The 26,310-nt window shown below is 38.8% G+C and overlaps 1 long non-coding RNA gene across 1 annotated transcript; it reads right to left on the bottom strand.

Moving 5' to 3' along the window:
- Positions 1 to 450: 450 nt before the first annotated feature.
- On the bottom strand, positions 451 to 25,945 carry LOC125692053 (uncharacterized). The gene is made up of 3 exons (XR_007376428.1): positions 25,903 to 25,945; positions 4,960 to 5,043; positions 451 to 1,730 (listed from the first exon to the last, which is right to left on the bottom strand). It is a non-coding gene; the product is annotated as an uncharacterized LOC125692053 (long non-coding RNA).
- Positions 25,946 to 26,310: the final 365 nt, after the last annotated feature.

Here is a 26,310-nt window from a genome sequence, read left to right as displayed (position 1 = left end):
ATAAACATGAAATAATTTAATCACATGGATCGTGTCCTCTCCTTCTGTTAACACTGCATATTATCTTATTCCAGAATTAATCCCATTACTTTTAATTGGACTAAGTACATAGTAATGCATAACTTAGCATGAATAATAACAGCAAAATATTGCTCAAAATGAAAGCAACAGATCAAAAAAAAACCCAAAAAAACAACAAAGCAACTGTGCCACACAGCACTTATAACTTAAAACTTGGCCTCCATTAAGCTCAGAATAACATGAAAGAGAAGGAAGAGAAACTTAAATGTGTGCTTTAGAGAAGTAGTCTGAATGCTCATGCTAAATTCAAAATGTAAGGAAAGAAGAAATTCAACATTGCTTGCATCTTGATGGAACAACTAATGAAAATACAAAAATGTATTTGACACTTACTGATGTGAGTTCTTGCCATGGTACCTTCTATCTGTACTCTATCTTGTATTCTCTCATTCTGAGTAGGTATTCAGACCAATTTCGCTGTAAATAAGATTTTTCCCCCCACAGGTTTGTATTCAGTGTGGGGAAACAGAACAGAACAAAACAAAACATTGAAAACAATGTATTGCAGAAAAGCAAGTCCCATAGAAGAGCTATTTAAAATAGCAGCTCCAATGTATTTTTCCAAGTGGCAGCCAGACAGATGAAAGACTCAGAACGAACATTTAACAATAGTTAGGAATTTGTCACCTCACAACAACTTGCAGTCGTGTGCATGAATTGGACATCGGTGCTCAATTCTGTATAGGTTTTATATAGGTAGCTAGCTGTCAGCTCTGCTAAGCAGAAAGATGAAAGTGATGCAACAGCAAAACGTCCACTAGATGCCAGGCTTCCTTTGCGGAGCAGAGCAGCAGCACAGACTTTGCAAAGCTTTACGCAAATAGCCTCTCTCTCCGATGTAGTGGACACAAGCTGTTCTGTTTAGCACCAAATCCTACTACCTTTTGGGTTCAGTGACAAACCCTCTGGATTTATTCCCGTTATCTCCCAGAAGTTTTCAAGAAGGGCAAAAGACATTTCAGAAGAACTAAAGATAGGAGCTGTTGGTAAGAAGAACTGGGGTTTTCTACGTCCCTTCTTTCTGTATCAGCAGAAAGCTCCCAGAGGAGAGACCGGAATGAGTTTTTGTAGCTGACAGACTCGATCAGCAAACAAACCCAGTTGAACAGTAGCATGGATGATTGCTGATCCTGCCTCCTGTACTCCCAGTGCCACCATCAACAGGTAGGTGACCTCCAACCTCTGGCTGTCATCAAACAGGCCAGGCAGCAGCTCAAAATATTGACTTAAGACCACACTGGGGCAATATTTGCATTTTTGGTTATCTCATGCCTGTGGTTGATCAATATGTGTGAGAGAGACTCCCTGGGTGCCTTCCTGGGAGGAGTTAGAGGGGTGACAGCCACCAGCAGCGCCAGGCGTTAAGCATGCTGCATCTCATGTGGCCAGCCGCAGGCCTGCAGGGCACACATCTCTTGGGATGGGGGGCAGCTCTTTGTGAAAACCACAGGCATGCCATCAAGGGTTTCTAGTTGGGTTGGGATTACCGCTCAGAAAACAACATGGTAGTCAGAAACCACAGTGGCTCTGGTTTCTGTAGAGTTTTATCATCTTTGTGGTGCTGGTAAATGGAGAGTCCAGTCCTCTGACTCCTTCTTCACTTGCTCAGCTCTGTAATCCTGTTCTGTGTTAGTTTCACAGGGCTGGTGCTGGAAAAGAAAATACTTGATGTAAGCAAGGGCCTCTGACAAATTAAAAAATACTAAATAGTAAGGTACATTGAAGTAGGTGTGTATCTAACTTAGAAAATTAACTATTCAGTAAGACCTGCTACATTATTCAGGAAGCCCTTTCCTGAATTGGCAGTAGGTGTCAGATGTTAAAGCTTTCTGGGAAAAAGAAAAAAAAGCACAAAGAAACATGACAATTAATTTGAGAAATGTCACCAATGGAAAACAGTAAAAACTGCTTTCTTCCAGCTAGGGTAACATGACACAAATTGCTGCCTTGCAACTAACACATTTTATTTAGTCTCATTTTTAAACAAAATGAATCTTCATTCATTAAAATAAACTTTGGTGAACCAACCAGCATTTAGTATTTGTATATATGTATTTCTCTCCTAAGCAGTCACATTTTGCCTTTAACTTGGGAGCTCCGCTCAGATTTGCCGTGCATCTCCCATGGACTCCAGGCAGAGACCCAGGCTCACAAAGTTTTTGAGAAAATCACTCAGAGTACTGCAGTTCTCTGCTCACCTAGCAGCAATACCCAATAATCCTGCCTCACACTGAAAAAACAATTACAGGGGATACAATAGGGCTCTTGGCCACTTTGCCTATCATCGGCTTCCCTGTTGAGATCAAGTTGCATAAATGTTAATGGTTCTGCCCATCTCGTGCTCTTCATTGTTGAACCCCCTAAGCCCAGCAAAACTCAGAGGTATTGTGTCAGTGTAGTCATTCTGTGTGAAAGGATTGCTGTCGTATTAAGCTTTGTAAGCAATGTAAGCTAGAGATTTATTTTAGAACTCAAAAAAGAGCAAAAATGTAAAATCAGCTACTAATACTGCACTCAGGAAAAAATAATAATGCTATTCTTTAAGCATGATGGAGGTACCAGCCATTTTACACTAGGCAGATCCTTGTAGATAGAGACATTTCTTTATTCATGTATCTCAGTGAGTGGTAAATGAGGCATGCTCACAGAAGTTATTTGGGATGGAAATGAGTCTAATTAGTCTATCCAATTTAGGAATAACACTGTGAGGCAAGTCTGCAGAAATGGGAGTTAGCAACAGAAAAAGCAGTGGAAAAACAGAGCTGTGCACTTTCTACTTTTAAACAGTATACATATTTGAGATTTCATTTAGCAAAATAAACAATAGATAAGGGGACAGCTCATGCAGGCAAACATTTCTAAGCAGCTAGTTTTAAAACACTTTAATTTCAGGGTCTGTAAGCAGTTTCCTATGTAACCCTACTTTAGTTTTCATTGTCATCTTTTGCAGTACAGTGAACAGTAAAAACTGCTCAGTTTTCTGAAAGTTTTCTGAGTGGGGCAGGGACAGATGTGCTCCAAACTTATGTGATGCTTCTGAAAACTGGTAGCTGCTCAGGTTGGTGAGGGTGTTGCAGTAATTTTAAAATAAGCTTCTAGAATATGTGTATGTATTTTATATACTGACAAAACTTTTAATCTGCAAGAATCACATCTAGTAATGAATCACATTCTTGGAGTGAATAATTCAGCCCTTGACGCCAACCTCTGAGGGAGAATATTGTGGTCATGGTGTCTGAACAGTGTGGTAGCTATGGCTACCTATATAATTCTTAGCAATGGAAAAAAAAGTGACAATGACATTAAATTTAATCAGGTTCCCCTTTTCTGTGGTTCCCACTGGGATGAGCCACTAGTGTCTTGCCTTAAATATTCAAAGCCTTCAAAGTTTGCATGTGTTCATATACTGGGACAATATCCTGCTAATACAGAACAATGGATCTGTCATGTATTTCTCCTGTGAGTAGCCGTAAGTCTGAATTTAGTTAGTATAGGGTATTATGATTGCTGCTTCTTTAGCGATTGTCTTTACATTAGTCTTCACTTAGAAGGAAAAGGATCAGTAATGAAATGTAGGCAAAAATACAATGAACTTGGCTATTTTGGTTTGGAAATATAGAGCAAAGGACTGTGTCTTCTTAAAAAGATCCAGCTTTATTTCCAGTCACACTTCATCTGATATGAATGAGCTGGTACTACATATCACATGGCTGAATACATTTGGGAAACGGGACCTAACATATATTTAGGAAAGAGAGCATAGAATCAAGCTGGAATCATTCTGTGCATTAATTCTGAGACAGCTTTCTGTAGTTTGTTTACAGAGCTGTGAAAATGTGACTTTTGTAATTGTTACTTAGTGTAGGAACTTTCATTTGGTCTTTCCTTAATCTGCAATAAAAGTCAGTATTGAAAAGAGAGCGACCAACTATAAATATTTGTGAATATTGATTTGAAGTAGGTATTAAAAAAACAATCTTCAAAAGCATTTTTACTTTTTCTTTCTTTTTTCTTTTTTTTTTTTTTTTTTTTTGCTATGGAATTTGAATTAAAAGTTTCAAAGCAGGTAAATGTGGCACAGGGGAAAAAGTGTCCGTAACTCTAACAGTTAAGCACAGATATTCGGTGGAAATTTGTTCCCTCAGATTATGTTCTTTTCAAGAGTCCCTATGCTTAGAAAATGGTGATTTTATATTCTATGTCTGACTTTCTGGTAGCTTAATGGTGTTTCTTTCTGTTTATCTGGCATTGTAAACTTAATACTGCCTTATTTTCCTAATTCTTGATAGTCTTCCAACTACGGTGAACCTTCTCTCATGTGCATACTTACAAATAAATGCTAGTAAGTAAGTGAACACATAGCACCTGCCAGCATTTCCACATGAAAACCAAAATACTTTGGAATAGGTGACTAACAGCATACGACATTCTTACAATCTGTATCTCATTAAATGATGTGCAAATAGGAGACCTGTTCTGTTTGAACTCAAGCTAAAGAAAAAAAACAGTGTTCTACAATATAGTACATAATAAATGAAGCAGGATGTTATCCACCCATATTTTTCTAGGTAATTTTATGTTCGTATATGCTACTCACTATTTATTTTGCTGATTTTTTTTCTTCATAATTATCATGTGTTTGTGTGAAAATACATTTTTCTTCCTCTTGCCCTTTCCTTCTTTCATTCTGAACAGGTTAAAGACTCAGCCTTATATTATTTCTTCCAGGTCATTTAACATTAGAAAGTTAGATATGTATCAATTGTAAAAAAAAAAAAGACCAGGTGCTTTTCTTTTCATTTTTACATCATAAAAGCCATGCACTAGGAAAAAGAATTTCCAAAGTATTTGTTTGAGCCAGCGCAGCTTGGGTCCTACCTGAAAAAGCAAGCTCCATGGCACAGTCGGAGATGTGGGCCCCACTGGCTTCAGTTCCTGAAGATGCAGCAATCCAGGGATAATCTAAAAGTAGAAGTGCTTTTAAATTGACTTGAAAATAGACATAAGCTATCCCTAAGCAGTATAGAAATGTTCACCCAAACAGTAGCAGTAGGACTACGTACAATCCAGGTTTTCCCAGCCACATTTGCTTTTCCACATGGGGAATTTCTCCAGGTAGGATACAAAGACTTCAGCCTTTTGTCTAGGATTTTACAGGCTGCCCTACTTAGCTCTAGCCTCTTGTTGTGAATGCAAATTTCACACCAGTGGTTTTTACACAAGCACAGACTGATGACACAGCATGCACACAGTAGTTACAGTTCTTCCTCAATGTAACACACACATGAAGGTCGGATGTCTCAGGCTCCCCATGGATGTGTGCTGCATGGCACTTGCTTCTATCCAAGAGATGCCAGATAAAATGGCAGATCTGCTCAAGGCTTTCAATTACCTTTAAGGATGAAGAGAGCCCGCTCTTGTTTCCTCCTGGCTCATTATGTCCTTGATGATGATTGTCCAACCCTGCTGCATGTTATACAGTCTTTTGTTTTTGAGATTCATCTGCATTTTAATGTTACTTTTAATCTTGTATGGACAGAACTTGAGATTTTGAACAGGACTAGATGAATTTATGTCTTCAAACATTCCTAGGATTAATAAACTAATGTTATTTTAACAATTTTCCTTCAAACTCCACCTAAAACTAACCTGCACCTATTACTGTTCCTTCAAACACTTTGCAGGTTGTAACACTGCTATGATAATGCCAGAAAAAAGGCTGAGGAATCACCAAAATAATGTCTGGTCTAATTACGATCTAGTAGTGAGCTACATATTAAAATACAGAACAATATGAAGCTAGTCACAAAAACTGAAGGAGTGTTACCTCTTGCTGAGTCGGAGTCATTTAGTGGTCAATCAAGTGCAAAAGACAACATCTGCTTTGACAAAACAACTTGTGGTCCTCTAGAAAAATGAACCCCAAGTTTAATGTATAGAAGAAGAAATTCAGAGATTTCCTGTCAGTTGATCAGTAGCAAACACCTGAGTAGTGATAGCAAATCCAACAGATTAGGAGCAGACAAAGAGCTGGGCCAGTAGTTTCAAAACTGCCGTGTCTCTGATACTGACTATGTGCCTCCTTCTGCTCTGAGGTCATAAAGTGAGTCAGTCTGTACTTCTAAGTCTTCATCTAGATACTCTACATGAATATACTATTACCATTTTTCTCTGGAATAAGTAAAGGATAAATTAACAGTAAATTGATATTAACAGTCATTCCTTAAGTAGCCATGTAGCAGATATATAAAGTGAGATACCAGATGACCAGCCAGAGCATTTTTAGATGAACCAAGCAACAAAAATAACAGAAACTGCATAAACTACTTCAGAAGAAGATACAACAGAGGGGAAGAGAAGCAATTGCTCTTCCAAGAAGCTGTTGACAACAGACATCATTACTAACAGCCAGCCAAGTGTGGGCGCCACAACTGAACCACAAACATCCTAAGGGTAATTGGCATAATGAGGAAAATATTTTTTCTTTCCTGGACGTATAGCATCACTGAGTGCCAAAATGCCACTCACAAGTTCCTGATGATTGCTAATTTATATCCAGTTGATGCTGCTGTGCGCTTTACAGCAAACTGTAAAGAATTATTAGCCGTATTGATTATCTGCAGTAATATATATTTGTGATAGAATAGAAGCTGATAGGCTTATTTCTCATTTGAAATTAAAGGGCATACTCAAGAAAAAAAACACAACTATAAAAAGAAGAAATCTATAGTAGAAGAGAGCAGAAGAAGCGAACTGTGACAAAGTTATGCTCAGTACAGAAAGATATAAATTTAAATGTTAGGCTATCAGTTTTAATTTTATCAGATATTCCTAAATGGCTATAAGAAAGCGTAAGTGAACACGTGTCAGGTTTTTCTACAAAATGCTGGTATGCCAAGAGAGTCAGGGACTGTTTCAACTCTCTTTAAATCAATTGAAGATCTTAGCGTTAATACAAAAATGACTTGGGAGTTAAACTTCCAGTGGGCATTTAGAGGAATAATAGCTTTATCTTCATTTATTTTCTTTCTGGTTATGTGACCAGGTATTAGTGCAGGACTGTTTAAATATATATATATATTTTTTTTTTCAAGTAACTGGATAATCTAAGGCATAGTTAAATTATTACAAGAACACAGCTAGAAAAACATCTGAATAATCTTTCTCAAAATGTGGATACTGAGATTCATACTGCTATAGCGTAACACCTAAACTTACGTCTGATACACGTTCAGTTTCCAGTGACTACAAAGAGAGCTGCATATAGTCTACTTACCAGTAGGGCCAGAATTTGACCCTTAGAACTACTTTGCTGTTTCATTGCCATTGTATTTAACTTCAAAATCATAGCTTGGGCCCAATACTGAAATATTTATCAGCTTCATTCCCTGCATTTAAGAAGAGGCAGAAAATTCTTCAGATAGGTAGAACACCCAAAGCCTGAAATTGTACTGTATGTGATCTCTGAAGACATAGAAACAAATGAGATGTATTTACAATGAATTCTTCTACAGTATAATACAATTCACAATATTCCATTATCAATAAAGCCATTTAAATCAGGAAAGGTGGTTAATCTCAAGATTTAGTGGAAGATCTGTGTTACTAAAATTACATTAGTGGACAAAAGAAATAAAATAGGAAGAGGCTTTGAAACAGGACAGCTAACATGAGTCAAAGGCTTTCATTTTGGCCAGAGATGTAGACTCACTCAGAAATGAGGTGCTGGATTGTCATCATACCACAACAGCAGAGGTGCGGGATAATGCAGAGGGAAATCTTATGTATAATCCAGATTTCTGATGGTACAGTTAGGAGGCCACAAGTAAAAACTTTTGCCTCGAATTTCTAGATCCCCCAGTCTCACTGTAGAAAACACACTGCTCTGTCTGTATGTTTCTATAGGCTCATTCTTGTTTTCATGCAAACTCAGTCATGGAGTTTTGTCTGGGGATGATTAAAATAGTGGTTGGCCACAACTAAAAGCTCTTCAATTTTTTAGTTAATTATTGTGAAACCACCATAGTGATTCACTTTCTGAGGTATAAAAATCTCAGAATTACAGGAAAACAAGTTAATAAAAAATGGTGGTGCTACAAACTCAGGCTGTGCAGGCTTAGTGGAGTTCTGGGTTTTTATTGCTAGATTCTCTGGATCCCTGTCATAACTCTCATGGGGGGGACCAATGTAATAAAAGGGTAAGCTGATACAGGCCTTTAGAATAACAGAGTTCTTATTTGCTTTACACAGTCCTTCCATGGGTTCATCTGGCAGATCACACCCTGTTGGCAAACAGAATGTTCTAACACAGGCACGAAACAGCCATTCCAAAGTGCACCAATCTGTGTGTGCCCAGCAAAGCCTCGTTGAACTTTTATCAGCCCAGTGCAGAGACATCCAAGGAACCTACAGGGTTATGTGCAGCTCATTCCACAGTGTACTCATGCAAATTGGCATAAGAGTATACGCTGGGACCATGCTAAACCTGTGGCATGAGTTACATGTCTGCAGATCCAGATGTCCGTATGAGTTAACCAACCTTCTGTCCATCCTGGCACCTTGCCTGTAGTTATTTAACACCTTGAAGCCTTGCAAGGTGATGAATGGATTTCCTGGGATGCTGGGGACCACAGACATACTGCTGTTGGCATGAAGCAAAATGTACTGTTTTGTGCCCTCTTTTGGGTAGGATTTGGTGACAAGCAAATATTATACCTTTGTCACTATGATAAAGACTCACTGTTCTTCCCACTGCTCTAAAGTAAGCCAGCTAAGTGAGCACAGTTGGGCTTCAGATTTCAGTGAGAGCATAGCACACTTAGGAGAAACTGTTTTCTTTTTCACAGACTGATCGACACAGACTCAAAACCAGTTGGAGACAAGTTGATTCAGCATTCGCATTGTTTCTCTAGTGTTTGTGAATTGGCCCGTAAAGTCTACCTGCTCCAGAAGCCAATCACTTCACAGTCTGGGGGACACATATCTTCCTCAGTATCATAAAGTATCAGGGCCTCACACTTGCTGCTACGATATGGGGACTTTAAAGCTCAATGTTTAAATTAAAAGAATCTGTGAGATTCAGGAGCACCTGAATTATGAACAGTTAACATCCTCAGTCTTTATCATATGTAGTAATTAGAAATGGAATAACAGGCTAAATATAATTTGACACAGTTAAAATGCTGGTTTACACAGATTTCGCTGATGCCACAAAAACAATAAATAATTTATAAAAACCATCTTATAATATGTGAATACCACTATCATTTAGAAAAGGAACGCCAAGCCAAAGTTCTCTGAAAGACTGCACTGGCAAATGACTGTTCTCAGTCCAATTCTGTCCTAAAAGTTACTAAGTACAACTCCCAACTTCCCTCCTTAGCATAATAACTGACTAAATGACTAATGACCAGAATCATTTGCACTGCTTACAGCTCCCACAGACCCTTCAGGACTGAATTCTCTGCTGTGCCAGGGGGCAGCTGTCTGCACCTCCCAGCTCCCTCAGTCTTGCATTAAACACGTGCTAGAGGGAAGGAGAAACAGCTCTTCCCTTTGCATGGTGGATATCCTTGTGATACTGAAGAAAGCATTTCTTTCATTGACTTTGAGACAGTATTTAGTGGGCACTTCTCTCAAGCATTGGGAAATAAACTATAAAGAATTGCATTTTAAGATGATCTCATCAGGAGATATTTCTGCACAGGTGACAGAAAAAGCTATGCCTACTGCCACCGGGAGCCAGAAATAAGCTGAAAAACATTTTAACTTCCCAGTTAAGGCCAGAGCTGTGTCTGAGTAATGAAGGAACTTGTTAATCCTTGCCCACAGATACTTTATATCCCAGTAGGCACATTTCTTGAATTCTGAAAGATTTTTACAGCTATTATGATTTGCTTCCTTGCAGCATCATTCAATAGCAAATGTTATGTGCACACTTGGCTCCTTTTTTTTTTCTTTTTCATGCCTGATACACTTACAAGACTAAAGGTAATTTAGAAATGAGGAAAAAAATGAGAATAAACAGGGAAAAATATTCTGCTAAGATCTTAGGGGCTCAGCAGATAACATGAAGATATTTTTTTCCTATCTTGTAAGTGCTTGCTGGTTTGCAATGAGATGTTTCAGACATTCATCTTTATTCCTTTGTATCACCACACATTATCTGAAATATATTTATGGGCATATTTCTTATATTCAGAGTTAATATGAGCTAACCAAAACTTGCTCTGATAATAATCTCTACTCTGCTCCCATGTCTTGTTGATACTGTGATAAAGCAGGTTCCACAGACAAATAGGTAAATTCCCCTCTAGCGTCCATCTGATCCCATAGTTTTGAACAACAGCAGCATGTACTGATGTAGTTGCATGGTGAATCTGTGTCAGTCAAGCAAAACTAGTAGTTGGAGTTCTTGTTAGTTGAAATGCACCAACTTCGTACGGCCCACATTAACCCTGTTTGCCTTCGTGTGATGTCAGAGAAATTCTTCCAAGGTAAACAACAAGGTAAATAATATATATTTAGTAAGCCTTCTGTAGATTAGATTTGTCAGCTTCCAAATGACTGAACAGCATGAAATTGAAGAGAAAAGAAGGGGCTTGGTTGTTTCCTCAATAAAATTACATTTCAGAAGATAGCTTTTTTCCATGAGAACAGCGCCTGTGACTTTCTTGAAGAGTTTTTTGCTTCCTTTCAACCTTTCTACATCTGAAAAAGCCCTCAAATTGCAGAGATTAATGTGAGAAATTGTGCATGGCTTGGCCGCACTTGCACGAGCCCTGGAGAATCAGGGGCACCTGACTCCCATCCATTGGTGACATTGATGGATGTCCACGAGCAGTGCCGAGTTCAAGTGCTGAGATTCCTGACACACAGGCTGTGCGCTGCTCTTCTCTTGGATGAAGCATCAAGCGCTAATGTGGCGACAGGACGCGCCAATCCCCAAGGTTCAGTGTCTGGTAGTTAGACTCATTACAATCAGTCAACTTGATATATTGTTTACAATTTACACCAAACAAGCTTGGGGCTAATTATGACTTAGCTAGTTTGTCTCTTTGATGTCAAACTCCCCTGCAGGAGGCCCAGCAAGCGAATAGAGACTATGCTTGGTCTCAAGCTCAGGTACCAAGAATCAATATGGCCCTCCAATTCAATTGTAGCTATGCAAAGTCCTCAGATGCTGAGAACAGTGTTAGTGCAGCTGAATGAATTTTCTTGGAAAAGATTTCTTTCTGTACCCTAATAAAAACATGCTACCCAGGAAAGCACTGATTAAGAAAAAAATAATAAAATTCTACCAGAAATTTCAGTCATTGCTTAGACACAGCAAGATTTTACCCATGCAAAATACAATGAAAGAGTCCCAAATTCTGCTTCTTTGCACAGTAATTTGTGGGTTACATTTCTAATTGAAATAGCATTATTTTGAAGGCTATATCTTAAAAGATAGAGGGTTTGACCCTTTCATGTGGAATTCCAGGTTTCCTGTACCACGTGAGTCACTAAAATAATATTGTTAAATGAAAGCTACATAGTCAAATGCAGTTGTAGTTAAGACAGGTTGATGTGTTTTGGAATGTAGAAATGATTAGTAAAATTTTTAAGACAGAAACTAGATCCTTTAAGAAAAGTAGAGCAGCAGTGAAATTAGAAAGAAAAGGATTTCCAACAGCATATCGTACTCCCACCCTGAACGAGAATTCTGAACTGCAAAAAGCCCTTTTGCTGTGGGCACAACAGTCAAATAATTGACCTTGACTCTCACTCTCACCTTTGGCACTGAGTACATAACTCACACCAGAACCAATTATTCAATAGGCATGCCCACAGTGGCAAGAAATGTAGTAAGAAAAGTCTAGCATTATATAATCTCTCTTAACAACTTCCAAGTCAAATGTGTGTGTTTTGTAGCTTACAAGATTTTTTTATCCTTGATTTTTGCAACTCAGCATAACAAAAAGTTTCGCACTTCTGACTTCACAGCAATAATAAAGAACCTGCAGCTAGGTTTTTGCTGACAACTCTGGTGGTGAGTCGTGAGATAAAATAGCATTCCCTTTGTTCTTGCATAGTTGGATAGAGTCTGCCCTGCCTCTCATAGAAGCAAAAATGTATGTGTATTTCCACAATAAGGCAACACACTGCTACCTGAGATTATTCACTTATTTTTGTTTTATAGTTCTAATCACACTGGCACACTACAACACTTAAAGACTATAATCTGAATGAAAAATAGTTATTTAATTTACTTATATGTAGTCCATTAAATGAAACTCACCACGTTCTAATAGTTCAACCTGTCTTTAACTGTTTTATCAGAATTTGAAAAATATAAAATAAGATACGGATCTTGTTGTGTTTAAGATCTCACAGAAATTCTGAGCTAACCCACTAACTCAGTGGGAAAAGTCCCATATCTCTCCTGCCAAAGTAAAGTATAAAACCAAAACCAAGAACAGTTGGTGTGTTACAGCAAATTCCCAGTCACTTTCTTCTCTTATTTATGTGCAATAATAGCAAATACTGCTCAGCTAGTCAGGCAAAATTAGCTGATTGGATAGGATAAAAATTTTACTCATGAAAGATGATGCTTGTCAATGCTGCTTTATCTGTATCCACAGATACTGGGATTAACCATGACTTTCAGACCTGTGATTTGCATTAACCCATCTACACTATACAGAGAAACCTACAAATCGGAACACTGGTCTGTGAAAACCTTAACCAGCCTCTTCGCAAGGCTTTAGCACAAAAGCTGTCTATTGGATCCCATGGGGAAGCAGCACACCGGGCCACATCCTTCACAGGGACCTAACAAAATCCCATTGAAATCGTATGTCCATTGCAGTGTACTACAGTCACAGTAATGCCCAATTTTCAAAGAGATGTGATGGGAAGTTTTAACGGAGGTACCTCTGCTAATTACAGAAGGACTTGTCTATTTTGTGGAAGGACTACTGTTTTGCACCAAGGATTGCCACTGTTCAATGTGTTTATGCCATTTGAATATCTCTGACCTCTGCCGTTCACTGTGTCATAAAAACCAAAGCAATGAAAACTGATTAATTAACGTCTTCAACTCTACCAGCAAAGCAGTTAAAAACACAGGGAATTTGAGTGAATTGAAGACTATGTCCCCTGGGGCTAAACACTTCTTCCCAGTCTTTTCACCCATAGGAACCTTCTCCTCTCTCTCCGCCAAGTAAATTCCCCTGGCCAGCTAGTAGCAAAATTGTATTTCCATATCTCCTGCAATAGAAAGATAAAGTGAATGGATTATCGTAATCCCTTTATAACATGAAAACCAGTAGTGAATCTGAAACACCTGAATTCTGTCTCTGCAGGACAGTGATAAATGTCCGCCTGAAGTGCGAAGATCAAGTGCTGGGAGAGCAAGGTCAGATGCTTTACATGACATCTAATGCAACTGTCATTTCTCAGACTTGGTAGCCGATGGAAATGTGGAGACAAGATAAGCCGGTCACTAAGGTACTACGTCTGGCATTTAAACAGAGTGCAGTAATTCCAGCAGTACCCAATGATTACAGATCTAATTGCCATTGTCTAATGTATTTCTCTGTAGTATGGTGCATATGTTAAAAAAAAAAAAAAAAAAAAAAAAAGTTGGTCTGGCAAGGAACTCTTACTAAAAATGCATTTAGAAAAGATTGAATTATCATTTCCTACCCCTTAGCAGTCTTATGGATTAATAAGAAGTTCTACACAGGCATATCTATAAATAATGGATGACTATTTTTTACGTTTTATTGGGAATTACCTTTCTATATGTTCCAACATTTGTCTCTAGGGAAATACTGTTGTCTGTATTAAACTCCACTCCAAGATCATGAGAATTAGACAATTCAATTTGAAAAAAAAAATCATTATCAATTTCTTTTCTTCAAAGAGTATATCACCTTAGGATAGTTTCTATGTACTAGCTGCAAATTTGAGATACAAAGCATTGATTAAAGGAGTGGGAAATCTACCTTGTTAGGAAACTGAAGAACTCAGTATACACCAGTTACAGTGACTCAATCATGGTCTTTGACTATATCAGGGAACAGAAATTTGATAACAGATTACTTCTCAGTCAATTTAACACAAGTTGTTACACCATCCAGTGGTGTAATATCACAAGCATATCTTTGATAAATCTCATCCACAAAATTGGAAGTCTCTTTTAAAAAAACGAATAGTAGCTAACCACTCAAGAAGTTCCAGAGATTGTGGTAGCCTTTGTCACGTTGGCAATGGCAAAATACAGAGGGAATTATTGCTTTGTAGAAAAGCACATTCTATTTCAAAGACTTAAGAACAGCTTTAGTCCCACGACCTGAGCAGCAAAGTCCCATGGACTGTGGTTCTGCAATTCCTCTCTGTGCATTTCCTCTAAGACTCAGATTTCAATATGCACATGGGCTAAGAACCACATAAAGAAATTAGTTTTGTCATCTGAATGTTTACTAACTTTTTTTTTTGTTTGTTTTTTAAATCTGCCACCAAAGTCTGCCTTCTTCCTAAATGGAGAAGTCTTCCAAATACTTCTCCCCATCACTAGCTGATCTCGTCCTGAAGGTCAGATCAAAGTGAACAAGTGTAGGCAGATAAAGTTTAAGGCAAAGCGGTCTGAGCTTTTTTCAGATCCTGTGATTGACAGCTAAGGCCTTGCACAGTGACAGTGTCACTTGAGAGACCCTGCACTTTTTTTCCCAGGTTCTCCGCAGTCTCTGATGTCACAGGGGGACAGCCCCCTGCGGTAATGCCAGGCTCCTCACTGTTAGGGGGCTAAGACCTGGACTAATTCATTGCAGTGCAGTTTAATTAAACTGCACCGGAGTTGTTTCCCTGGTAAAATAAGTGTGGGAAGAGAATGTGTGTCAAAAGAGACATGCCTCTTACTGTGTGTGCTTTATTGTTACACCACAGCTAATATATTGTGGGAATTCCCATGGAGGCGGTGATAAACTATATTATCAAGCTCCATAAAATAGGCATTCTACTAGTGAAGGTTACTGTAGCCTACAATTACATTAATCCTCCTAATTTATTGTATTATAGCTGTATGTGAGGTCTCATAAATTTATGATGCCCCTTTCATGTTGATAAAAATGCTTGTTCCTCTTCTCAACTATAAACCCTTATTATTTGTTGTGTCTGTCTCTAAAAAATAAGTGTATCAGCCACTTGCAAGAAAATATGATTATTGTCTGAGAAATCTAAACTGCACTTGACATGTCTGCTGCCATAAAATTAAAGAATTTTATTAAACCTTGCTTTCTGAGTACAAACACCAGTGTATGAAGGCCCATTGAATTTTTATTTGCTTTGGTTTTAGGGCATTGAATTCTCTTTCATTTATATAGATACCTTTATAAGGTTTTTTAATTTAAAGCCACAAAACCTGCATCTGACAGCTTTGCATTTTATGAAGGAGGCAGTTTTTGAGACTCAAAATAATGCATCTCTTAGAAATTGATCGAGGTGACAAATAAAATTGTCCCCTCTTTTAGGGCATTTAACACAAGCAAAATATTTGCCTGTAGGTTACTTTGCATTAATCTGTGCTATAACATTTTATAAGTGCTAATATACGTTACACTAAGTCTATATGATGAAAATAAACTTCATTTCTTGGAGCTCATGTCCCTGAAAGGGATGCAAAGTGGTCTCAATCTTTCTCTTTAACTTAAGGGGTGGTATAGAAAGCTTGCTTCAGCAAAGGAAAGATAGAAGGATTATCCTAATTTATTAAAATTGCACTAGAGATTAGGGAACACAGAAAAGGCCATACTGTTTTTTTCCTTGTAGGACTCTGATGGTGGCCGTAAGTAGGTGCCTGAATGAGAAAAGGGCAAAATGCATGATGTATCCCCGCCTCACTCTCAGCCCAGACAACTTACAGCTGATAGAATTTCCTTACAGTGATATGGCTTATTTACTAATCCTCCACAGACCTGTTTTTCAAATATTTGTCCATTCTTCCACTGAACCTATGTAAGCTTTGAAGATCTGCACCATCTTTTGACAAGAACGCAGCTATGTTTGAGTGCAGAAGCCATCTCCTTGCATTTGTTTTGACCACGGTTTCTCATCACATCATCCACATGATGTATATAGATGAAATAACAAATAGCCCATACCTAACCATTGTTTCCATGCTTCTCCTTATTTTGATAATCTCTAATAGTTCTTTCTGTTGAAAGCCAGAGTCCAAGTCTGCTCAGTCATTCCTTACACAAAAGCCACTCTCCAGACCTGCATTTTAAGAAGAGAATTTCCTAACCCTCCTTTACCTTCCTTCTTTTCTGGATTTCACCCTCAACTGACAATATAAATATTAAATATATATTTTATATATAAAATATAAATATATAGATATACACGATATATGTAAATATAAATATAATATATAAATACAAAAAAAAAAAGTTACAAGCTTTGTTATTTTGTGATCATCTATTAATCCAGCTCTCTTTATGAGTGTAGTGCAAGAAAAGTGCTTATTGAGGTTAGCAAAAATAAGTCAGCTTTATCACGGGACAATCCTGTGGTTGCTCACAGGTACCTGTGCACCCTGAGGCAGCACATGGGTACATGGAATGTCTCTGTGAGGCTTGCAAGATCTGTGAGTTACACTTTTGGACAACTCCAGTCCATTCACAAGCTTTTGGCCATAACAGAAATGAATAAACCTCACCTCACCTGAAGGATGGTGTCTGTAATTGTGCTTAACACTGGAAATACCGATCACCAAAGGTATAGTCCTAGTGTGTTCACTGTCAACAAAGGTAGTAGACATACCTGATTCCAAATGCTGATGAACAAGTTGGAAGTAGGAGGAAATGCCATTCAAATCCTACTGAATAGGAAACTTCAAGACTGAAGAGTCTGAATAAATTGGCTGGATGTAGATCTGCCGTAGACCACATAAGAACAAGTGTCAAAACTACTATGTTGCATGGATCTGTAAGTTGAAAAAGCTACTGTGAAAAAACCCTTTGGAAAAAAAATAATTGTTGTGATACAGTCTTAAAAGAAGAGCAAGTGTAAAAGAAGGCTAAGAAATGCTTCAGACACTCCCTAATGAGATAATACTGAATCCTTTCTCACAATAACCACCTAGTTTTCTGAATTTCAAGACAGTTTCCTGCTCCAAGTTAGAAAAAGTCACTTTTAAGAAGGCTGTCATGTCATCCCAAGAAAATTGGAGATGCTAGAAGCGTCTGATTTGGTGTAATAAACTGTGATTCAAGAAATTAACATAAAGCAAATTATTTCATAGGAACCTGTGACGAAAAACAGTACTGTTCTCTTAATAAGCAAAAGCACACCTTTGCCGAGATTCTATTTGAAGAAACTGACTTAAAATAGTATTGTGAGTGTATGAACATGATCTCAGGTAATCAGTAAAACCAGAAACAACATTGAGTTGTATTGATGCTGGTGCTTAAACAAGGTGTGTATACAGAGTAGTAGTAAGAAAAGCTCCTATTATTTAACGCACCTGATACGTTTTATGACTTTGAGAATAAAATAAAAACAATCGCACGAAAACCTTTCTTTCTCAAGCTGTTCAGAATAACACGATGAGAGATGCTTTCTACAAAATTTATGGAAACCCTCAGCTTGGAATGTGAGAGTTGAGCAGAATGAATAGCACATTCACTCAGTTCTGTGAACATCTGTGCTGCAGTGCATACTGCAATGCTACTAAAGCTAGCAGCAACTAGATTATTAGCTCGAGTGTAATGGAAATAAGAATCTGCCACTCTCCACAGCAGCCTCTTAGATGGACCAAGGTGGGACACTGCAGTCTTAGCTGCCTTAACCTTGCATATGATAGGGAATGACCTCCCACTCACATAGCATCCTGTTGTGGTCAATTTTAGACTCTTCTGGGTCTGAAAACTTCTTACTTAGAAACAGAAGAAAGAAATTTTCCATTTTAAACCAAGTATGAATTTCTCGTGTATTAGCTCAATGTTTCTGTGACTGCTTTTCAAACCACAGTGAGACTTAGCTACCACAGCTGAAATAGACATTACAAGTTAAAGAAATAGTGGGAGAAACCTGAAGATGGTCATAGGATGTCTATGCCTTTAATCTTATATTATTTGCAGTCTTAAATTCACAGTCCTATTTCCAGTATTTCACTTAGTCATATTTAGTAGCCAGATGATAAAAACAGCTCAAGTCTTTGAATTTCTGTACAATTCATATCCTCAAATGCAAGCAAGTTTTTTCAATGACATGTTTAAATGATCAGTCTCCAGGTAGAGCATGACATATTCTGAAGTTCATCATTTTAATGCTAAGATCAGGTAACACTCACCATTATTGGTGAGAACCTGGCTGATCTGGATGTGATTTTCGTTGGTCAAGTGTTTGGTATGACCATTAGCAGAAGAAGGTGCTATCTAAAAATAGACGAAGTAGTCTTCACAGGACCACTGCCTTTAGTTGTAATAGAAATGAGGCACTGAGGTAGTTTATGGATGTGGGCATAAATACTTCCACATTTCAATGAATTCAATGAATAAGCAGAAGTGGCAAGAAGAACTTTGCAGGACTGTTTTCTGGAGATCTAACTTAGTTGTTAAGAGCACAGAGAGACTAAAACCAGGTGGATATCAAAGCTTTGTTTTCTCAGGAGGAAAGAAAGAAGGAAAATTCAGGAGGATTTACTGTGCACAGGTAGCAATTTTCATACAAGTCAGCAAGACAAGGAAAACCCCACATTTTTCACCAGTATTTAACTCACCAAATAGGCTGAAACTTGTAAACACTTTTGCCGACTAGAACAGCTCTTTTTATTAATTAATTCACTGGGGAAAATAAATGCTTAGAAAAAACATTGCATATCCTTCCTTATCAACACACTGAGAAATTACAACAGCTGCACGTTTTGTTCGGGAAAAGAAATGCACGAAGACACTAATGAAATCACCCCTAGTCCAGACAGCAGTAGATCCTCCACACCTAAAAAACTCACCTCATCTACAAATGTTTGAAATCGCCTTGACACCTGAAGGCACTGTAAGAAAAGTGAGTGCTAACCAAGAGGACTCTTCAGAGAGGAAAGCATGCCACAAGCCCCCTTGCTCTGGAAATCCAAAGGCTTCTGCTCTTAGTCTACAATTTTGCAGACCTCAGCTATGACACAAAGGGGTAAGAAGCAGTGATACCAGCTAGTGCTACAACCAACTGCTACACCACTGTCTGTTTGGAATCTGGAAATTTAGTTGGGAAAAAGATCAGAGGATTAGACAACTTGCCAAAAAAATATTCAGGGTAGAAAGAAGCACCACCAGGGAGAGGGTCCAAATGTGAATTACTTCAATAAAACCACAATAAAAAAAATGAGAAACATTCGGTTTGTGAAAGGTTCTTCCAGTTCTGCTGACAGCAGTGTCCTGAGCTGACAACACACACCAAGGCTTGAATTTCAGTAGTTTCCAAGACAGGCACTTGAAGAAGTTGTTCAGTCTTGAAATAAAACAAAAATAAAGCCATTGCATGCTTTGTCTGGGGGAAGGTCCAGGGGAAAAAAAATGCAGGAAAGAGAGAGCTGTGCAATTAGTCAAGATTGGGAAGATCTAGTGGAACTATATTACTACACTTCTTAACATAGAGAATTTTCTGCTCTCTTTCCACCTGCAAATAGTTGGAATTCTTTTTCCAAGTACTACTGTAAGTTGCAAGAGCTTTCGTCATGACTAATACATAGTGAATAGATGAGGTGAATGAAATTTCACCCTGACTTCCAAATCACTGTACTACTGTGGTGGGTTGACCTTGGACAGCCACCAGCCTCCCACTCAGGGTTCTTCCATGTGACTGTCCTCATCATATCTGGGAGAGAAAGTAAGACAAAAAACCTTGTAGGTTGGGAAAAGGACAAGGGATCACTTTGCAAGTATTACTGTGGGCAAAGCAGACCTGATTAGGGCAGGATTAATTTTACTTATTACCAATTAAAATAGCCTGGGTGGTGAAAACCCAAGAAATTAAAACACCACCTTACGTCCATGCTTTTTACCTATGTTTGCCCCTGCAGAACTCACTGCCAACTCTTTGCTACCACCAGCTACTAGTATTGCTCATGAAATTGGAGTGATAAAGGCATAATTTAACCTTTCTCTTATTATTATTTTATTTACTTATTTTTTAAACTGTGGCCAATAGGTAATGACAGCAAAGGCTTGCTCTGTACCACTGAGGGAAAGTTGCAGCTTTACAGCCTCTGTGTACCTGTTTATTATGTTTGTTGCCTTATTAAATGAGCTCACTAACAGCTCAGCAGAGCCTGATAAACAACAGATCTACGACCAATTTCATCAGGAGATGGAGAAATAAGAAACAGCAAAAATCATAGAAAAATAGGAAAACAGAGAGAAAAGGTAGAAAAAAGAATATGTGGGAAACTTGTAGCTATTTACTCCTGCCAGAGCAAACCACTGGCATCACCTTAAGGACCAGACCGATTTTTCTTTTCCTGCAAATTCCTTGCTTAACAAGTGAACAAAGCCTGTGTGTTCATTTATTCACCATCCACCCTATCAGCTGCTCGTGGAAAAAATAAAAATAAATAGCACATGGCAATGAAATGAAGGATAGAGGGAGAAAACGTACCAGAGATCAGAAACACAGATACAAATCATCTCTTGCATGCCTGAAATCCTACATTTCAAATTCCTTTTAATATGATAAAACAAATATATTAACATGTTTGCAATTGCTAACTGACCAAGGCAAAGCAACTGAAATTACTGAAATACTGGAAGTGACAGCCCTTCCACTCTGCATTTAAGGAAGCATCTTGCAAAGACTTTTACTTAAACACCTCAGAGTGCACTGAGATCTCGGTGAGATGAGGATGGATCACTGCTTGCAGCTTTCATGCTTGCCCTCAGCCAGACTCATTTTCCACAGCGCAAGCAGAATCGCTCTTGCAGTAACCTGAAATTTGAGGACACTAGTTGCAGACCAAGTTCCACTAGACATAAATTTTACTTTCACATCCCCAGCCTGCCGCCGGGGCTGGTAGGAGCCTTGTGTCTACACTGAAGATGTGCTTCCAGGGGGTGGTGACAGCTCTCAGAAGAACGCAGTGAGTGAAAGGGGAACATGACAGGGGGCTCTGTCTGACATGGACCTTAGCAGCATGGGAGAGGTTGCGGGGATGGCGGATGGAGCAAGTGCAGCCTGGCAGGGGACAGGACGGTCGCATTAATTCTCACCCTCAGACAGAGCTTTCTACTTGGCAGCCCGAAGCCACAAGAAAGTTTGCTTTTAAATCACAAGGAAAGCTTTAAGAAGAAAAACAAATCATAACAACAAATAAGAAACCCACCACCATCACACACGTAAAACATCAAAGTTAAGAGTTACATTAATTCCTGATCAAAATGAAGGCTGTTTACTTCAAACTGCTCACATACAAATCAGTATTTTTGGATAGCGATCTCACCTTCAACCACGAATGTTTATGTATTTTATGGATGAGTTTGAAGCTCTTGCTGGGGACTGATGAAACTTTGGAGTAAAACAATGTGTTGCTACAGACACTGTGTGAGAATAACTGAATGAGCCTGTTAAAATACTAGGAATAGCCTAGGAAGTAACAAGAACATTTCCAAATAGAAATTTTAGGTCTAGAATTAAGAGATGAACATCAAAGTGAGAGGTCTTCGCCAGTGAATAGTTAGAAGCTGAAGAAGTTTGGCATTTATGCATGGATTAATTTCAGTGACTTTGATGGATTACCTGAGGGAGGGTGGTTTTGCTCCCAGTATAAGCAGACTTGATCCCTTGCAGAATTAATCTTTGCCTTGGTGAGAAAAATGCTGCTTCAGTTGCCCCATGTACACTCTCAAAAGGAAACAGTCAGTGAATTTAAAGGCAGTTTAAATTCTGCTTTTGGCCAGAAAGCTGGGGCACTTGACTGCCCGGATGTCACAAGTGCAGTGAGATGGTGGAGCAGAGACTACAAAAGATGCACTCTCCCTCATTTGTACCACAGACACACTTGCTGACTGAAGAGCAGCTGCTTGATGAATTGAGATCTGAATCTCAAAATCTGAGTGTTATTCCACTGTTGTTTTGATGTCTAGTTTGAAGGTTGGGGGAAGAGGGTAAAAACACTGCCAAACAAAAGCTATAGTACAAAACAATAAGGACTCGTGGCTTTCTTTGATTCAGTCTGAGAATAAGGGTAGCTGGCAGCCACCTCAAAGAGCGGTATCTTCCAGAGATGCCCCTGAAGGGTTTGATTACAGATTGACTTCTGACAACTGGTGAAGCACATGAGATACAGGATCTGGTCTTCTTTTAAGTGTTCTTGAAACAAAATTGCACAAATTTCAGTAAGTCTTAAGGCCAGGGGAAGTCAAAAACATGCACACCCTCTATTACAAACCTTGGTCTGAAAAAACACGAAGTATTTAATGTAGTAGCACACCATTTAAACTATCAGCAGTTTGATTTTAACACAGATTCTTGAAGAGCTAATTGAAAAACAGTTTCCACAAGACATATCTCACCTTACCCATATATGTCAGCAAGCCTCCTTCACAGTCTTAATAGGGAGACATCCAGCATCCATGAATAAAAACCACACTACATTACGGAAGTGTTTTTCAGCAGCAGATTGCGTGGCTACATTCTGAAAGCCAAACTGAGTCCCAGAATTACCATGCTAGTAAGATCTGTGAATAGCACCAAGATTATGTCTGAAGTTCCTTAACAAAATAAAAGAACAAAACCCTAAACCATCTACCTGTCAGCTATTATCCTTGGCCAGCACTTGGTACAAAGCAAATTATGTGTGTGTGGAGGCTTCAGGCAACTCTTCTCTGCCACAACAGTGCAAACACAAGAACAGGTGGCAGGAGAAACTGTGCAAGAGTGTGGAAACCCATCTAGAAAATAGGTAATTAAGAATAAGAAGCAGCTCTCAGTCACTGGCATGCCACCAGGCGCCTTCCATGCATGCCTTTAGGACTATAAATATCATGTCTAACACCTCTGAGAATTTCACCTGGCTTTTTTGGTCAGAAGGCCTCACCCAGGACTCCGAGAAAAAGTCAGGGTCAATCCTGGAGAAATAGAAATACAGTTTTCACATTGTGCTGACATCAGTCATGTCCAGAAGTAATAACACATGTATTTGCATGAACATGATGCTTCAATGGATAGAAGCTAAGATACTTGATGGCAGAGGTTGTCTTGGGAAGGGATGAATAGCAAGGTTATTCTAGAAAGAAAAATATTTACTTAGTAAAAAATAAATAATAGTAATAAAGCCATATTCACCAACCTAACACAAGGGTGCTAATTCTAAGTGTTTATTCTCCATGAAGATGGCCTCTATTTGAAGAGAAAGGAAGTACACCTAGGCACAGGTAATCCCATGCCGACAGCTCAGTTCTTCCATGTAGCATCAGGTGGACCCAGCATGTGTTTATCTAATGACAACAGAAGACCACAGCCCACAAGATCTGTGTGAACTAGTCTCATGGGCACTGTTTGTGAAATGAAGAGCCTCTGGCACATACAATGTAACTGCAGAGTGATTATTATTAAAAGTGCAAGCAATTACTTGGGAATAAGTTGAAGACAGAAGAGTAAATAATTGCTTGCTTTCCTTATAGATCACTTAGACTGTAAAACAGAAATCTAGGTTAAAAAAAAAAAAAGGAAGCCTTTCACAATTCACCTTAAGTTTCTAGCCCAGTAGATGCCAAGTATTTTTTGTTCAAAGTGAGCACAGATCCCTGTAAAGACACAGTATTTTTTCCTGTCAGCTTAAGGAAAATGGAGAAGAGAAACATCCCTAAGAAAAGCCAGCTAAACATAACTCACAATGAAATGAGCCTTGAATACAGCATGCAACCACCTCTTCAAACCAATCTGTGTGCAAGGAAGCAAACGGTGAGGCTTGAAACAGGAAACTGAAAGAGGCCACTCCACTTTTGTTGAGATTTTCCTCCTTGTCAAACCACCAGGCTGTGTGTTGCAATCCTTATGGGTGACTGGGAGCCTACCACAAAGCCCCCTCTGTACGGATACCCTTCTGTGAAACTCCACCAGCCAGTAGAGCAGAAACACTGAGGTGGAGCTACCGTCCAAAAGCTCCCCGGCACAATAGCTGCTGCTGTCACAGTAGGACAATAAAGTGGATTTTATGCTGGTATATTTTTCTCATCATATGCATGACAGAAAGTTTAATGGGCCTTGCTAGTCTCTTAGTGGCTTTTAAGGCCCTATAAAATAGCCTGCTATCAGTTCAATCTGTGTTCTCAAGATGTCTGCCTCAACATCAGAGAGCTCCAGCAGGAGCTGTGTTTTCATTCCCAAACCTGCACAGGAGAGATAAGCTAATTAGCTGAGAAATTAGAAAGGGAAACTATTAGCATCACAGAAGTGAAAACGAAAGCTCTATGAGAATTTATGGGTGGGGAACTCCTACCCACCTAATGCTCTCTGAAGTCCCAAGTTTTTTTTGTTAACACACCTTTTATTTTCCAGGGGAAGGCAATTCTTGCCAACAACTCCAATCTGCAGGGACCTGCTTAATGATTGTGTGTTTAGGCCACACCAGAAACGACTGTGCCCTTCAATAGCCTACTTGAATCTCTGACTTATGGGATTTCAAAAGGAGCTCATTAATATGGGACAAAAAGCCTGCATTTTAGAATTACTGATTACAGAATTACTGACAAAAGCTACTGGCAAAGATCTGGATAAACAAAAAGAAAAATAGATGCTTCTCTTCAGATTAATACTTGACATTTGGCCACTGAAGCTGTATCCTTCTCCCTTCTCTTAGCAGCCTGTGAGTGTCCAATGTCATTTTATGGACAGGTTACTTGTTATCAGCTCCTTCTGTGGGACCACCAAATCCTCATTGCTACTGCATATACATCATTACTCTCAATTCAGGAGAAAGCAAACAAGTTGTCATTTTGACTCTCCCTCGATCAATCTGTCAGAGCTGAGCAAATGTACCAGGAATAAAGGACAGACAGGCTGCATAACACTCGTGCAGCACAGCTTACAAACTTTTTTCTCAGAAAATAAAGGGAGATTGAATATATTTTCAGTTTTACATGGATCTAGGGTTGCACTCTTTCTCCAGCACTCACACCTGACCGTATGTTAATGAAAAGATGCAAGTTTGACAAGATCCACTGCACGTGTGTTATCACTGATCCAGATTCCACCAGATTCCCTCATAGATAGGAACACCTTCCTTAGCAACCGTTTTCCACAGATCTACCTAAACTTCTCATAGAGAAAGCCACGTACAATTTGAGCATCATTTCTCAAGTCCAAATAGCAGTCTGAATAATGCTGAAGTTCCACAGAGAACAGTTAAAATTTATCACCAGTATTGCTTATATGAAGTTTCAGACTTTGAGGACTCTCGGGTTCAGGACAGTTTCCAGAGATATAACTCCTATATAGCTCCTATAACTGTGGCATTCATTCTACATAAAGGCTACAGAAAACATTACGCTGGATTAACATTCATCTTGCAGCAGTTCAATTTTATAACTTACAGAGTGATGGCAAAATATCTCTCTATCCTGGAAGCAACGCATCTGAAGGCTGAAATCCTACAGAACAAGTGCAATCACTTTACAATCTACGGTTTTTTGGTAATGCAAAGTGGAGAAGAATTTAAGCAGAGATATTTTTATCTCCTACTGAAAAAAAAAAAAAAAAAGCTATTTTAAGTAATAACCATATGTTACAGCTGGAAAGATTATTGTGTTGAAAATGGGAAAAGAAACAAACAGGAGGAATGCTCACCTGTATCCAACGATCCAGGTTTGCAGGAAAGACTCCACAGAGGAGGAATCTCCAGAAAAATATCCTTCCCCAGTGGCAGTCAGCCCTTAAATGGGGTCTAGGTCTTGCCTTCACCTGTACTCCCACGGCTGAATCAGTCCTCTCCTCAGGTGATCAATCAGTGGTTCAGGCTGTGACTCAGCAGTTCCTATTGACTATATTAAAAAAAAAAATAGGCAAGACAAAAGCATGCAAGCAAAAAAGACCCAATGGGCATTTAACATGGACCGTTCATCCATATAGAAAGTCAGCTGCTAAAGATTTCATTTTCAGTTCTGTTCCTGGGAGATACCAAAACATCCTTACCTCTGATAAACACTGAACAAATCAAGGCTGGTGGTAAAAAGGAAGAGAGATACAGGAGCAGAA

The sequence above is a fragment of the Lagopus muta genome, chromosome 4, assembly GCF_023343835.1.
Source record: "Lagopus muta isolate bLagMut1 chromosome 4, bLagMut1 primary, whole genome shotgun sequence".
Taxonomy (NCBI): Eukaryota; Metazoa; Chordata; class Aves; order Galliformes; family Phasianidae; genus Lagopus; species Lagopus muta.
Note: the sequence above shows the minus strand (reverse complement) of the source record. Positions and strands in the feature narration are given on the sequence as shown.